The sequence below is a fragment of the Eulemur rufifrons genome, chromosome 19, assembly GCF_041146395.1.
Source record: "Eulemur rufifrons isolate Redbay chromosome 19, OSU_ERuf_1, whole genome shotgun sequence".
NCBI lineage: Eukaryota > Metazoa > Chordata > Mammalia > Primates > Lemuridae > Eulemur > Eulemur rufifrons.
Window position 1 is genome coordinate 18,917,997 of NC_091001.1, and position 16,778 is coordinate 18,934,774.

Consider the following 16,778-nt stretch of genomic DNA (forward strand, 5'->3'; position numbering starts at 1 on the left):
GCATATAGGAAAGAAATAGGAAAATGTTAGAAGTAAGTCCCGTGTTATCATTAATTACTTTAAACATAAATGAATTACATAATAGTTGGAGATGTCAATACCCTACTCTCAATAATGGATAGAAGAACTAGATAGAAGGTAAGTAAGAAAAGAGAACTGAACAACACAATGAACCAACTAGATCCAACAGACACATATGGAACACTATACAACAACATTCTTCACAAGAGCACATGGGACATTCTCCAGGATAGATCATATATTAGGCCACAGATTAAGTCTTAATAGACTTTAAAAGATATATATCATGAAAAAAATATTCTACCACAATGGAATGAAATTGGAAATTAATAGCAGAAGGCAAATTGGAAAACTCACAAATTTGTGGAACAACACACTCTTAAACAACCAGTAGATTAAAGAAGAAATCACAAGGGAAATTAGAAAATACTTAAAGATGAATGAAAACAAAAACATGACATACCAAACCTATGAGACACAGAGAATACAGTGCTAAGGAGAGAAGGTATAGCTGTAAACACTTACATTAAAAAAGAACTCAAATCAATAGCCTAACTTTACCACTTAAGGAACTAGAAAAAGAATGAACTAATCCCAAAAGCAGAAGAAGGAAAGAAATAAGGATTAGAGCAGAGAGAATAAAATAGAGAATAGAAAAATAATAGAGAAAATCAATAAAACCAAAGGCTGGTTGTTTGAAAAGATCAACAAAATTAACAGACTTTTAGCTAGATGGAACAAGAAAAAAAAGAAGACTCAAATTACTAAAATCAGAAATAAAACTAGGGACATTACTACCAATTATACAGAAATAAAAATCATTATAAGAGAGTATTATGAACAATTGTATACAAACATATTGAATAACTTCGATGAAGTAGACAAATTTCTAGAAACACAAAACCCACCAAGACTAAAATGCAAAGAAATAGAAAATATGAACAGCCTACAACTAGTAAGGAGATTGAATCAGTAATGGAAAATCTCCCGACAAAGAAAATCCCTGGACCTGCTGACTTCACTGGTGAATTCTACCAAACATTTAAAGAAGAGCTAATATCAATTTTTCTCAAACTTTTCCACAAAATTAAAGAAGAGCTGACACTACTTAAATCATTCTATGAGGACAGCAATACCTTGATACCAAGGCCAAAGATACTACAAGAAAAGATAACTACAGATCAATATCCCTTATGAATATTAATGCAAAAATTATCAACAAAATACTAGAACTGAATTCAGCAACATAGTAAAAGAATTATATACTATGCCCAAGTGGAGGTTATTCCTGGAATGAGAAGATAGTTTAACATATGAAAATCAATGTATTGTACATAATCCACCATATTAACAAAATGAAGGGGAGAAAAACACATGATCATCTCAATTAATGCAGAAAAAGCATTTGATAAAATTCAACACCATTTTATGATAAAATTCCTCAACAAACTAGGAAGAAGGAAAGTATCCTAATGTAATAAAAGCCATATATGAAAAACCCACAATGAACCCCATGCTTAAGGGTAAAAGACTGAAAGATTTCCCTCTAAGATCAGGAACTAGGCAAGGATGCCTGCCTTTACCACTTCTATTATTACAGTACTGAAAGTTCTTCAGCCAGAGCAGTTAAGCAAGAAAAAGAAATAAAAAGCATCCAAATTGAAAAGGAAAAAATAAAATTACCTCTATTCACAGATGATATGATCTTACATGTAGAAAATTCTAAAGATTGCACAAGAAAATTTGTTAGAGTAAATAAACTCAGCAAATTGACTCAATACAAAGATTACACAAAATCAGTTGCATTTCTATACACTAACAATGAACTATCCAAAAGAGAAATTATGAAAACTATTCCATTTACAATAGTATCCAAAGAATAAAATACTTAGTAATTGACTTAACCAAGGAGGTGAAAGACTCGTACAATAAAAACTACAAAACATTGCTGAAAGACATTAAAGATGACATAAATAAATGGAAAGGTATCCCGTTTTAATTAGAATATTTAATAGTGTTAAGACATCAATACTACCCAAAGCGATCTATTTACAAGTTCAATGCAATCCCTATAAAAATTCCAGCAATGTTACAAAATCAATGTGCACAAATCAGTAGCATTCCTATACACCAACAACAGTCAATCTGAGAATCAAATCAAATACTCAATACCTTTCACAATAGCTACAAAAACAATAAAATACCTAGAAATACATTTAACCAAGGAGATGAAAGATCTCTAAAGAATATATATATGAAACACTGAGGAAGGAAATTGCAGATGATGTAAACAAATGAAAAAACATATCATGCTCATGTATTGGCACAATCAACACTGTTAAAATGGCCATACTACCCAAAGTGATTTATAGATTCAATGCAATCTCTAACAAAATACCAACGTCATTTTTCACAGATCTGGAAAAAATAATTCTACACTTCACTTGGAACCAGAAAAGAGCCTGAATAACCAAAGCAACCTTAAGCACAAGGAACAAATCTGAAGGCATCACTTTATCAAAACTTTAAGCTATACTACAAGGCTACAGTAACCAAAACAGCATGGTACTGACACAAAAATAGAGACATAGACCAATAGAACAGAATAGAGAACCCAGATACAAAACCATCCACATATTACCATCTGATCTTTGACAAAGTAGACAGCAATATACCCTGGGGAAAAGAATCCCTACTCAATAAGTGGTGTTGGGAAAATTGGATAACCACATGTAAAAGATTGAAACAGGATACATATCTCTTACCACTCACAAAAATTAATTCAAGATGGATAACAGACTTAAATATAAGACATGAAACTATAAAAATTCTAGAAGAAAATGTTGGAAAAACTCTTACAGATATCAGCCTAGACAAAGAATTTATGAAAAAGACCCCAAGGGTAATCACAGCAACAGCAAAAATAAATAAATGGGACCTGATTAAATTTAAAAGCTTATACACAGCCAAGAAAATAATAAACAGAGTAAATAGACAACCTAGAGAATGGGGGAAAATATTCACATGCTATATATCTGATAAAGGGCTAATAACCCGCATCTACAAAGAACCCAAGCAAATCAGCAAGAAAAAAATCAAACAACCCCATTAAAAAGTGGACAAAAGACATGAGCAGAATCTTTCAAAAGAAGATAGACTAATGGCCAATAAATATAAGAAAAAATGCTCAACGTCACTAATCATCAAAGAAATGCAAATCAAAACCACAATGAGATATCACCTAAGCCCAATAAGAATGGCTTTCATCAAAAAGTCCCAAAACAATAGATGCTGGTGTTGATGCAGAGAGAAAGGAACACTTACACACTGTTGGTAGGACTGCAAACTGGTACAACATCTATGGAAAATAATATGAAGATTCCTCAAAGAACTAAAAGTAGACTTACCATTTGATCCAGCAATCCCACTACTGGGTATTTACCCACATGAAGAAAAGTCATTTTATCAAAAAGATACTTGCATTAGAATGTTTATTGCAGCACAATTCACAATTGCAAAGATGTGAAATCACCCAAGTGCCTATCAATTCATGAATGGATTAATACAATGTGGTATTTGTATACTATGGAGTACTACTCAGCCATAAAAAAAAATGGTGAACTAATACCTCTTGCATTAATCTGAATGAAACTGGAGACCATTCTTCTAAGTGAAATATCACAAGAATGGAAAAACAAACTCCACATGTACTCACCATTAAATTGGAACTAATCAATAAACACTTATGTTCACATATGGAAATAATATTCATGGGAAGTCAAGAAGGTGGAAAGGGGGAGGGGGGAATGGGTAAATTCACACCTAAAGGGTACAATGTACACTATCTGAGGGCTGGGCATACTTTGACTCAAACGGTACAAAAGCAATTTATGTAACCAAAACGTTTGTATCCCCGCAATATTCTGAAATTTGAGAAAAAAAAACCTGTTTGAAGAAAGCATGGGGCTCATGAGATTGGATTTGGTCATGATTTCTTCTTTTTTTTTTTTCTACAGCAAATACCAGGAGAGAGTGTGAATGCAATCCCCCACTACCACAAATTATGCAGTCGGGTTTCCCACATTTGGGGAAATCACAGGGGTCAGCACATCCAGAGTGCAATGGATAAGTCTTGCCCTGGGGAAACCACCTTCATGATCATGGTATCTCTTCCCTCCCAGGTAAGTATGGCAATGATTTCTTGACCAAAGGCACAGACAATAAAAGAAAAAATAGAAAATTGGAATTTATGAAAATTTGAAAATTTTGTACGTCAAAAGACACTATTGTGTAAAAAGGCAACACACAGAATGGAAGAAAATATTTGCAAATTGTATAACTGATAAAGGATTAATATACAGAATATATAGAGAATTCCTAAAACTCAAAAACAGAAAAACAAAATACCCCATTCAAAAATGGGCAAAGGACTTGAATAGACATTTCTCCACAGAAGATGTACAAATGACCAATAATCACATGAAAAAATGCTCAACATGACTGATCATTAGGGAAATGCAAACCACTTCACATCTATTAGAATGGCTACTAAAAAAAAAGTTTGGTGAGGGGATGTAGAGAAATTGGAACCCTAACGTGTTGTTGGTGAGAATGAAAAATGGTGTAGCTGCTGCGAAAAACAGTATGGTGGTTCTGCAAAAAACTTAAAATAGAATTACCATATGATCCAGCAATTCAACTTCTGGACATGTACCCAACAGAATAGAAAGCAGAGTCTCAAAGAGATATTTGTAAATCCATGTCTACATTATTCACAGAAGCTAAAACATGGGAAAAATTCAAGTGTCCATTGACAGATGGATAAGTAAAATGCATAAACATATTATGAAATATTATTCATCCTTAAAAAAGGAAGGAAATTCTGACATGTGTGAAACTTGAGAACATTATGCTAAGCAAAATAATCCAACCACAAAGAGAAAAATGCTATATGATTCCACTTACATGAGGTACTTAAAGTGGTCAAAATCATAGAGACAGAAAGTAGAATGGTGGTTGCCAGAGGCTAGGGGAGGGAAGAATGGGAGTTATTGTTTGATGAGTACAGAGTTTCATCTTGGCAAGGTGAAAAGAGTTTTGGAGATGAATGTATTTAATACCACTGAACTGTACACTTAAAAATGGTTAAAATGGTCAATTTTATGTGTATTTTACCACAATAAAGAAGAAAAAACCAAGCAAGCACAACATGAAAGACTCCTACTACTTTCAGCAATATTTAAAATCATGTGATATCAATCTAGTACTTTACAACATTTCATTAAATTGAATAACAAATATTTAGAATGCCCACATGAGATGTCTTAAAGCTGAAACCAAACAAGCCACACACCACCATAGGAAACATTTCTTCTTCCCATGATGGTGAAAATGGCTGAAACAATGCACTGAAAACAATTTGGTGACGAATGCATGCATATTCATCTGTCATATGATGCTGTTGGAAGACATGCAAAAAAATACTGCTGTAAAATGGAACAAATTAGAGTTAGCACAAGTTAAGCAGCTTGGGAGGTTTACTATTCCATTGGAGGAAAACACAGATGCTGCCGGCATGCTCCACTTGACAGTTGCAGTGTTTTGTTTCAGTAATGAACATAGGAAGGACTGTTTGTGTGTGTGCACGTGTGTGTGCGTGTGTGTGCGTGCATACGTGTGTGTGTGTGTGTGTGTGTGTGAACCTCTAAGGAAAGGGGTCCAGTGGAAGAAAGAATTCAATAGGAATAACTTTCATTTTAAAAAAAGATGTATATAACAGTTAACACCTCTGTGTTACCCGTGTTAGTGTAACTCCTGCTAGAACAAGAGCTTTGATGGGAATAAAGAAACACATTTGAGGAAAGATTACAAAGATAAATGTCTGTGGTGGAATTGGTATAAATATGTTTTAGTGAGATGAGACATGACCACAAAATTCTCGGGAACCTGTGGTAAACTGAATTATTGGTCTCAATTCTTCATTCCCCTGCTATAAAATTACACTTCTATACCCTCGACATAGACTCATGGTGGGCAGTGTTCTTATGACCCTTGACTTTGGGCTTAGTGTGTGGCTCATTTTGGCCAACGGAATAGTAGAGGCAGTCACGTGAGCAGAGCTTGAAATGTGCTTGCCAAGTTGGCTTGCCTCTGCTCACTTCTGCTTGTCATGAGAAGAACATTATTTTCAAACTTAAAGATGATGCTCATTTTTCCTTTACAAAAAAAGCCATAAATACTACAAATTTGCTGTCCTTTTCTGTAATGACAAGTAAATGTCACCAGAATGATACCCTGCAGATAGTCTTGAAACAAGTAAATACATTGAATTGGTCCCTTCAAGATAAAGGTGTTTTTAACAAGGAGTAAAAAAGTCATTTTTTAAAAAAATATAAGTTTATGCTATGAAGGGATTATTTTCAAAACTGGATTGAAAATTTTCTACAATTATTCCATGATACTGCTCTAAACAATTTATATTTGTTACCTGTAAAAAAACAGCCATATATACATCCTTGAAAAACTTGGAAACTGAATTTTCTACTGCTTAAAATTCTTCTGTTGAGCTTAAGATTAGTGTGTTTTACTGTGCAAGTTATCACATAATAAGAAAGAAATTTTTTTCCAAACAAAAAATTTCAGTGAGTTTTAAACCCATTTTTTAAAAATATAGAGATGAAATACAATTAGTTAGCAAGAAGAAATGATTGACATCAGGGAAGACGGACATTTTCTAACCGAATTTCAATAACAACCCTTGCATAATTGATGGATAGTAATGAAAAATGATCATTATGATTTGGTAAGCAAAGCAAGTGATATACCCTTCCAGTTGGATCGATGTGTCCTTATGAAGTATCTCTTTCAGCTGTGACAGACATAAAATCAAGTGTCAAAATAAGCTGAAATTAGACACGGACATTTGAATTGCTATAATACAAAATGTTAAATCAAGATTTTCAAAAATAATGAAGCATATTCTATCATTTTACTGCCACTAAAAATATTACTACTAATAATATAGAATAATGAATATAAAAATGTTATGAGTACAAAATAATTATGTATCATGAATAATAAAAACTATTTTTAAAATATTTTATTTTTATATCATCCTTTTAAAATATCCATTTTTGCACAATTTTATAATGTATATAATAATGATACATTTTAGTAATTTATAAATAAGTGAACATACTTGTATCCAGAGTAAACCCTCAAAAATATTTTACTGATGGGAGTGGTACAATCAGAAAAGTTTCAAGACCACTCACCTAAAAAGATGACTATTTTTCTTACAGTGATGGGCTTACACCTATGCTTTTCCTCTCCGACATCTTTAGTACCCTTGGTGCCTTCTTCCTTTTTATTCACGCATGCACATCTCCACCCTGTGTTGAAATCAAATAGACAAAAGCATCCTCACTTGATCCTATAACCTTCTCTTGCTGAGATTCTATTTCGTTCCTTTTTGTTGCCAAATTTCTGGACCAAGTAGCCATCAGTGGTGCCGACGTCGCTTGGATAATTGTACCTCCATTGTTTTTTTTTTTTTTTTTTTTTTGTCCTCAACACCATTCCCAACACATGTCTGCTCAGACTCTGTTCTTAAGACTCCACAATATGACATCATGCCTCTGAAACTGATAGCTTGGATGTTCCCACAGATCTTAATGCCAAATGTAAAAGTCTTTCCTTGATCCTTCTCATCCCCAATCAAATTTCTTGCTCCTTCATGTTACTTTTTAGAAATATATTCCAAAAAAATCTCTTGCTGCTATTCTGCATTACTATGGGGAATCCAGTCCCTTACCAGATACAGCTGAATATTACTGGAGTTAGGGATGTGTCACTTATCTCAAGATGCTTATACCAGATTGCTCTGTTGGGTACCTCTACCATCCTGACATTCTTGCCCTGGTTTGGACACAGCCACTTTGCTCATTTCTCATGACCCTGATAAAACAAGTTTATTGTGAAGAATTATCACATACTGCAAGAAAAATTAAGTATGATATCAATCATAAATCAGATGCTAAAAATCCTAAATTTCACAGGCTGTGCCCTTTCATGGCGGGCAGGGAATGGAAATGGAAATGGGACTTCAGGGGCATCCAATATTGATTGTCTACCTCCTTGGCCCTAGGCCAGCCACTGCATTGCCCCTCCTCAATCAGATTAAAGACCCCGCTCTCATGTTCTCTCTTGCCCAAGTTCCAGTGCCCCATATTTAGCCCCATGCAAAGGAAGCTAAACTTCTAAAAGTCTCGTACAATCTCTGCCCCCCAAGAAAGACCATGCTTTTACCTTAATAAAACAGTTTAAGAGTGATGGGGGTGTAGAAAATAAATAAGTAAAATAAAATAAAGCAGTTTAATTCAATGGTCCTCAGCCCTGGCTACACATTAGAGTCAACTGGGGAGCTTTTAAAAAATTCCAGTGATTGGGCCGGGTGCAGTGGCTCACGCCTGTAATCCTAGCACTCTGGGAGGCCAAGGAGGGAGGATCACTTAAGGCCCGGAGTTAAAGACCAGCCTGAGCAAGAGCAAGACCCCGTGTCTACTAAAAAAAAACAGAAAAAAATTAGCTGGACAACTAAAAATAGAAAAAATTAGCCTGGCATGATGGTGCGTGCCTGTGGTCCCAGCTACTCGGGAGGCTGAGGCAGGAGGATCGCTTGAGCCCAGAAGTTTGAGGTTGCTGGAGATAGGCTGATGCTAAGGGACTCTAGCCTGGGCAACAAGGTGAGACTCTGTCTCAAAAAATAAAAAAATTAAAAAAAAAATTCCAGTGATTGAACTGCACCCGTGGAGGTTCTGGTTGACATGTTCTGATTGGTGCCAGGGTATGGTGCTATTTTTAAAAGCTCCCTATGTGGTTTAATATGCAGCCAGAATAAAGAAGTCCCAGCTTCCTTGCTCATTGTTTTAGCTTCTCAATTCCAGTGTTAGAGTTTGTATTCTTTTGCATAGCTAAAAATCTCATCACTCCTTTCACCCACCAAAGTGGATCCCTATTTGTGACAAATAACAAGCAGCAGCTTTGAGATTATTCCTTTTCATTAAAGGCTGCAAAAACCCCAGATCAAATTCTTCATAGGCTGGGTGCAAGACTAAGGTTTCAACTTTTTTCTACATGGGGAGCTCTTCCTAACCAATAGGAAGGCCAGTCCCTATATGGATGTGGGATTGTAGTGGCGGGTTGAGTCCTGTCTCTCTTTTCTAGAACAAACCTAGCAAGATAGCCTAAGCCTCACACGGCTTATACTCTAGTGGGAGGGAACCAATTTATTCTCTTAAAAAGGAAAATATATAAATGCAAATTGCCTTAAGGAAAGGAACAGATTTCTTTAACAGTATATAACAAAGGGATGTGTCTATTTGGGGAGATGAGCTTTGACATTTGAGCCGGGATCTGAAGGACGAGTAGGTGGAATCAGCATGTGCAATGGCTTTGGACCTCCCCAGTTGGTCTGTGGGCTTCTTAAAGAGAGTCATTGGGTCTCAAGCTTTTGCTGTACCGATCCTTCAGTGTCAAGCTTCAGAAGCTCAGCAAATATCTATTGATCTATTCCAAATGGAAAAACATTTCTGTGGTATTAGGTCATTAAATATGAAATGTCCGATTTCAAATCAAAAGTTTAGTTTCTTATATTTCAAACAAAAAGCAGTATAATTAATCAAAATATGCAACTAAACTATTGACAAGTTTTGCCATCTTAACAGTTGCTTGTTTATGCCAGCAGCAAAGAAGCCTAGACAGCAAGCAGTGATGAAATCGTGAAAGGCATTTTCCACAGCTTGTTGAGAACTGAATTTTTCCTTGCAAGAAGTGGTCCAGAGCCTGGAAGAAGTGGTAGTGAGTTGGTGCAAGGCCTGGTGAATATGGTAGATGACAGACAGTTTCCAAGTCCAGCTTCTGTAGTTTGAGCAGCGTTGTTTGTGCAACATGTGGTCAAGCATTGTCTTGCAAGAGGATTGGCCTGTCTCTATTGACCAATCTCGCCTGCTTAATCACAACCTCATCATTTCATCCAACTGGTTGCAGTAGACATCCACTGTAATTGATTGACTAGGTTTCAAAAAGCTGTAGTGAATAATACCAGCTCTGGATCACCAAACACAAACCATTATCATTTTTTGATGAATATTCAATTTTGGACTGTGTTTCTGCACTTCATCTTTATCCAACTATTGTGCTGAATGCCTGTGATTGTCATAAAGAATTGGTTTTTCATCACATGTAACAATATGGTGTAGAAATGGTTCACCTTTATGTCGTGACAGCAAAGAAAGGCAAGCTTCACGACAATTTCTCTCCTGACGCTCCTTTAATTCATGTGGAATCCATCTATCCAATTTCTTTACCTTGCTGAATTGTTTCAAATGGTCCAATATTGTTGGAATAGTAATGTCAAACCTTGCTGCTAAGTCATGTGTAGGTTGAGATGGATTCACTTTCAGCTCATCATTATCCACCTCGGTCTCAGATCACCCACTGGCCCATTTTCAAGATTAAAATTACCAGAATGGAACTTCTGAAACCATCGACATACTGTGCATGAGTTTATTAGTTACATCCTTCTCAAATGTTTTGTTGCTATTTTGAGCTGTCTGCACTGCACTGGTTCTATGATAAAACTCATATTCAAAAATAACACGAATTTTTTACTTATCCATGGTTTCACAAAAATTGCTCTAAAAAAAATTGAAAGATAATCACAAGCCAAACGCGTTTGAAAGATGGAGGATGTACCTTCACAATAAAAAAAAAAAAAATGAAGTTACAAAGTGAAATGTCAGAGATATCAATTGTCAAACTTAGTATTTAAGGAAATTGGACATTCCGTACTTAATAACCTAATATTTGTTATTTTTGCCCATCCACCGTATCTCCTCCAAGTAGAAGAGCAGATCCTCCTCCCTCCAATTGAATGACACCACCACCCCAGTCCCTCGGCCATCCTTCTGGCTATGGAGAATGGTTCCAGGATGGGAAAGTGAATGGGTGAAGCCAAACACAGCCTTTCTCTGGGATTTTTCCGTTTGGAGTTGAAGGGACAAGGAGATAGAAATTGTGAAACTGGAGCTGCCGATAGCCCTCTTCCCTACTGCATTGAGAAATCTCATCTTTAACAGGTGAGAATAAGCAGAGAGAAACCAGAATATACCATGTACAGATGAGCCAGAGTCCCAGAGCATTGGGATCCAGTTCCAATCCCAGATGCCCTTGGAGCTGCCTCGATTCCTGAAATACCTGCTTTACTTTTTTTGAATTTCCCCAGTTATAGGATTCACGATTTGCTTTGCCTCAGTCAATCGCAGATTAGTTAAAATTCTACCTCTTGCAACTGACAGAGCCATAACTAACTAGGCTCAATACCTATTCACAGACAGATTTTTTAGTGGTTTAATTTGTCTTTAATTAATAGGAAAATGTGTAGCCATGATTTATCCCATAAGTAAAATCAACAAACGATATGGCACTGAAGCTATAGAGATGAAATAGAAGTGAGTACTACTGTTATGAACAATCAGTAGTGGAGACACTCAACAAATAGTTGCAGTACAGCATGACAAGGATGATGACAGAATTAAACACAAGGTATGGGAATGTATGATTGCATTATAATTCCAATTTCGTCTTGTCATTTATAATTTATGGAGAATTAGTATTTAAATGGTATTTGTCTCTGTTCTCTCAATACTCTAAGTGTACAGGTGGAAGATTTATTTTAAAATGCAATTAAAGGCCGGGCGTGGTGGCTCACGCCTGTAATCCTAGCACTCTGGGAGGCCGAGGCGGGTGGATTGCTCGAGGTCAGGAGTTCGAGACTAGCCTGAGCAAGAGCGAGACCCCGTCTCTACTAAAAATAGAAAGAAATTATATGGACAACTAAAAATATATATAGAAAAAATGAGCCGGGCATGGTGGCGCATGCCTGTAGTCCCAGCTACTCGGGAGGCTGAGGCAGAAGGATTGCTTGAGCCCAGGAGTTTGAGGTTGCTGTGAGCTAGGCTGACGCCATGGCACTCACTCTAGCCCGGGCAACAGAGCAAGACTCTGTCTCAAAAAAAAAAAAAAAAAAAATGCAATTAAGTTTTTTTTTAAAAAAAAAAAAACAAAACCTTACAATTAACCTTTTCTATTGTATGCCCACTGTGATGTTAATTTGAGGTATCACCTTGTCTGAATTGAAGGACTCCCAGATAGCTGGTGAAGCATTATTTCTGGGTATGTCTGTGAGGGTGTTCCCAAAAGTGACTGGCATTTGAGTAAGTGGACTGAGTAGGGAGATGGGCCTGTGCCCAGCGTGGGTGGGCACCATCCAGTCTTCTGAGAATCAGATAGAACAAAAAGGCAGAGGAAAGGTGAAATATCTCCCTCTCCTTTGGAGCTAGGACACCCTGCTCTCCTTCCCTTGGACATCAGAACTCCATGTTCTCTGATCTTTGGACTAGACTCTGGGACTTGCACCAGTGTCCCCCACCTGCGTTCTCAGGCCTTTGGCCTTGAGTTGAGATTTACGCCATCAGTTTCCCTGGTTTGGAGACTTCCAGACTTGGGATGAGCCGTGCTACCAGCTGCCCTCATTCTCCAGCTTGAGGATGCCTATCACGGGACCTCTCTGCCTCTGTGACCATGTGAGCCAATTCCCCTAGTAAATCCTGTCTCATATACATAAGTATTATATATATGTGTGTGTGTATACATATATATAACGTCATGCCTCACTTAACGATGAAGACACATTTTGAGAAATGTGTTGTTAGGCCATTTCATCATTGTGCAAAAATCACAGAGGGTATTTACACAAACCTCAATGGTATAGCCTACTACACATCCAGGCAGTATGGTATAGCCTCTAGCTTCTAGGCTATTAACCTGTACAGCATGTTACTGTACTAAATACTGTAGGCAATTACTACACAATGGTAAAGATATCACAACATAGAAAATGTACAGTAAAAATATAATAGAAAAGATTAAAAAAAAGGTACACCTATATAGGGGAGTTCCATTATTATCTTACCACTGTCATAAATATGCAGGCCATTGTTGACTGAAATATCTGTGTGGCACGCATGATGCTAGATACATCTGATTGGTCTTTTGCTTTAGAGAATCCTGACTAATACAACCATTAATAATTTTAAATCAGGCCAATCAGCATGACTTTTTCTTTGTTGCAGAGTGAGGAATTACATTAGAACTGGAAGGTTTAGGAAACATATTTGCTATAGACTAAATGTATGTGTCCCCCCCCAAATTCATATGTTGAGACATAATCTCCAATGTGATGGCATTAGGGAGTGGGGCCTTCGGGAGGTGATTATGTCATGAGTGCAGAGTCCTCATGAATGGGATTAGTGCCCTTCCAAAAGAGGCCCCAGAGAGAGTTTCCCCGTGCTTAGGAGAGCCTTGATCTTCCACTCCCTAGCCTTTAGAACTGTGAGAAACAAATTTCTGTTGTTTACAAGCCACCCAGTTGATGGTATTTTTGTTATAGCAGCCTGGATGGACAAAGCCAACATTGTCACAGCAGGAAGGTTGAGGAAACACCTTGTTTCAACCCTTCCTCTCCTCTACCAGGAACAGATTGGCTTTTTGCTTTTTTCACACATTTCTATCTCTTTAAATCATTTTCCTTGGCTCCTTTGCAAGTTGTGTCAAATCCTTTCTAAAATAGAATGAATTAAGACCCAAAGCTCTAATTCAAGATAAGAGGAGCTTCTTCCCTTTGTTTGAGAGTCCTCTGGGGATATATTCAGTGCCAGGCTGGGTGTGCCAGGCAGCACCGAGACAGCCAGAGGAGTGCTGAGGAGCTGCACTCAGCCTCTTGTAGCCTGGGTGGCCTGGGGCAATTAACTAGCCCCTGTGAATCCCAGTTTGCTGAACAGGTAAGTGGGATGATGATATTACCTCCCTAGAGGACTCTATAGTGCCTGTCTTGTAATGCAGTAGGTGGCCAATGAATGCCGCCTGCCACCTTTCTATGGTATTGGGTCCAGCGTGGGTCACACTACAATGCCACGCCTCCATCCGTCCTGGGCACAGTAAAGTCTTTCACGATCTAAGTCACAGCCACTTATTTTTGCCCAAAATTATCTCATTTGTTCCTTTAGAAGTTTATTTTATTTTTGATGGATCATTTTCTCTTTGGTAAAGGTGACTTTGAATTATATTTATTTTCCCTAATGTGTTAACAACAATGTTCAGCAGAGTAATCAACAAACAATATAAACAAGCTTAAAAATGTTTTCATCCGCATAATAAGAATTAAATCATTTTGACCTCTGTATCAAGGGGTGCCAATCAGCGCGATTCTCCAGGGTGACTTTTAGCCTCCTGTCAGTCTACTTGAACCACATCTTCCTGAGTTAATGAGGAAAATCATTACCAGATTTTTATTAACTGCCCGAAGCAGTGCTAAGGAGAGGAGATAGACACAGAAACAGAGACAGAGATAGACACACAGAGAAAACCAGGAAGACATGATCTTGGTAACAGAGAGACATTGGGAATACATATGCTTGAATATAACATATAGATAGCAAAAAGCAAAACAAAACATCACCCAAATGAGTACTTTTCCAATGGAGTATTACATCATAAACAGGCAAGGAACTTGAATTCAAGGACAATATAACTGCCTTTTAGGAGTGAGAGCCAAGTTTGAGTACACAATTGACCCCTGAGCAACATGGGTGTGAATTGTGAGGGTCCACTTAAAAACGGATGTTTTTCAATAAACAGACTGGAAAATTTTCTGGAGATTTGCAACAATTTGAAAAAACTCATAGACAAACTGTGTAACCTAAAAATATTGAGAAAATTAGGACAAATAAGGCATAGCATGAATGCATAAAATACATGTAGATACTAGTTTATCATTTGTTACCATAAAATATACACAAATCTATTGTAAGAAGTTAAAATTTGTCAAAACTTACACACACTTGCAGATCATACATGGTATCATTTGCAGTGGAGAGAAATGTAAACAAACGTAAAGATGCAGCATTAAAACACAACGGCATAAAATTAACTGTCCTGCATATGGTAATACAAGTACTGTAAGGATTTCAGAGCCACCTCCTGTTGCCATTGCAGTGAGCTAAAGTGTTATGAGTGTCTGCTTAAAATGCCTCATCTCCACGTGAGCAGCTGTCTCTCCAGTAAATTGCGTGCTGTCACAAAGAGTGATCTCTCGCTGTTCTCACGTGTTTTTTGTCGTGTCGAGTGCAACGTTGTAAACCTTGAATCACCATGGGACCCATACAATGTGCCAGTGGTAATGCTGGAAGTGCTCTCTAGAAGCAGAGAAAAGTCATGACATTACAATAAAAAGTTGAATTGCTTGATGTGTAGCATGCATCGAGGTCTGAAGCTGCAGCTGCCCACCGTTTCAAGATAAATGAATCCAGCCTAAGGACCATTGTAGAAAAAAGAAAAGGAAATTCATGAAGCCATTGATGTAGCTATGCCAGCAGGCATGAAAACCTTTGTGGGTTTTTTTTTTTTATCTTTTTTTGAAATATCTTTTTATCTAGTACTCAAAATGCAGCTTTTATGTGGGTACAGGATTGCTGTAAGAACTCAGCGACAAAAAACAATAGCACCTCTTGTATTATCCTGGACAGAGCAGGAGCCCATTCTACTAAGTGAAGTATCACAAGAATGGAAAAACAAGCACCACATGTACTCACCCTCAAATTGGTATTAACTGATCAACACTTATGTGCACATATAGTAATAACATTTATCGTGTGTCAGGCAGGTGGGGAGGAAGGAGAGGATGGGTATATTCACACCTATTGGGTGTGACGTGCACCGTCTGGTGGATGGACACACTTGAAGCTCTGACTTGGGTGGGGCAAAGGCAATATACGTAACCTAAACATTTATACCCTGTAATATGCTGAAATTAAAAAAAGGATTGCCATAAGAAACATATATCTATAGACTCTAATATGATTCGAGAAAAAGCGAAGTCATCATAAAGCAAAAGGAAGGTGAAGAATCTAAAGCTGGAGAATTGAATGCCAGCAAACGATGGTTTGATAATTTAGAAAGAGGTTTGGCTTAAAAGATGTCAAGCTAATAGGAGAAGCAGTTTCTGCCAGTCAAGCAGCCGCGGAGTTCCCAGACACCGTAAAGAAAATCATTGAGGAGAAAGAGTATCTGCCTGAACAGGTTTTCAACGCAGAAGAAAGTGTCCTATTCTGGAAAAAAATGCTACAAAGGAAATTTATTAGTAAAGAAGAGAAGTAAGCACCAGGATTTAAAGCAAGAAGGGATGGGCTAATTAAACTGCTTTGAGCAAATGCAGTCAATTTACCATCAGGACTGTTTCTATCTACAAAGCTGCTAACTCCTGAGCTTTGAAGGGAAAAGGTAAACACCAGCTGCCAGTCTTTTGGTTGTACAGCAAGAAGGCCTGGACAATAAGAACTCATTTTCTCGATTGGTTCCATTGGTTCTGCTTTATCCCTGCGGTCCGGGAGTACCTTGCCAGTAAAGAACTGCCTTTTAAAGTTCTTTAGATATCAAACAATGCTCCTGGCCACCCTATGAGTCCAACACTGAAGGCGTTGAAGTCTACTTGCCCCTAAACACAATGTCTCTAACTCAGCCTCTACATCAGGGGGTCATAAGGACATTTAAAGCTTATTACACATGGTGGTCTATGGAAAAGATTGTCAACACTACGTAAAAGAACCCCAATACAGAGGCCATCACGAAAGTCTGGAGGG

General features: G+C 37.4%; 1 non-coding gene across 1 annotated transcript; it reads right to left on the reverse strand.

Moving 5' to 3' along the window:
* Positions 1-4,044: 4,044 nt before the first annotated feature.
* LOC138400488 (U1 spliceosomal RNA) lies at positions 4,045-4,210 on the reverse strand. The gene has a single exon (XR_011236363.1). It is a non-coding gene; the product is annotated as a U1 spliceosomal RNA (small nuclear RNA).
* Positions 4,211-16,778: the final 12,568 nt, after the last annotated feature.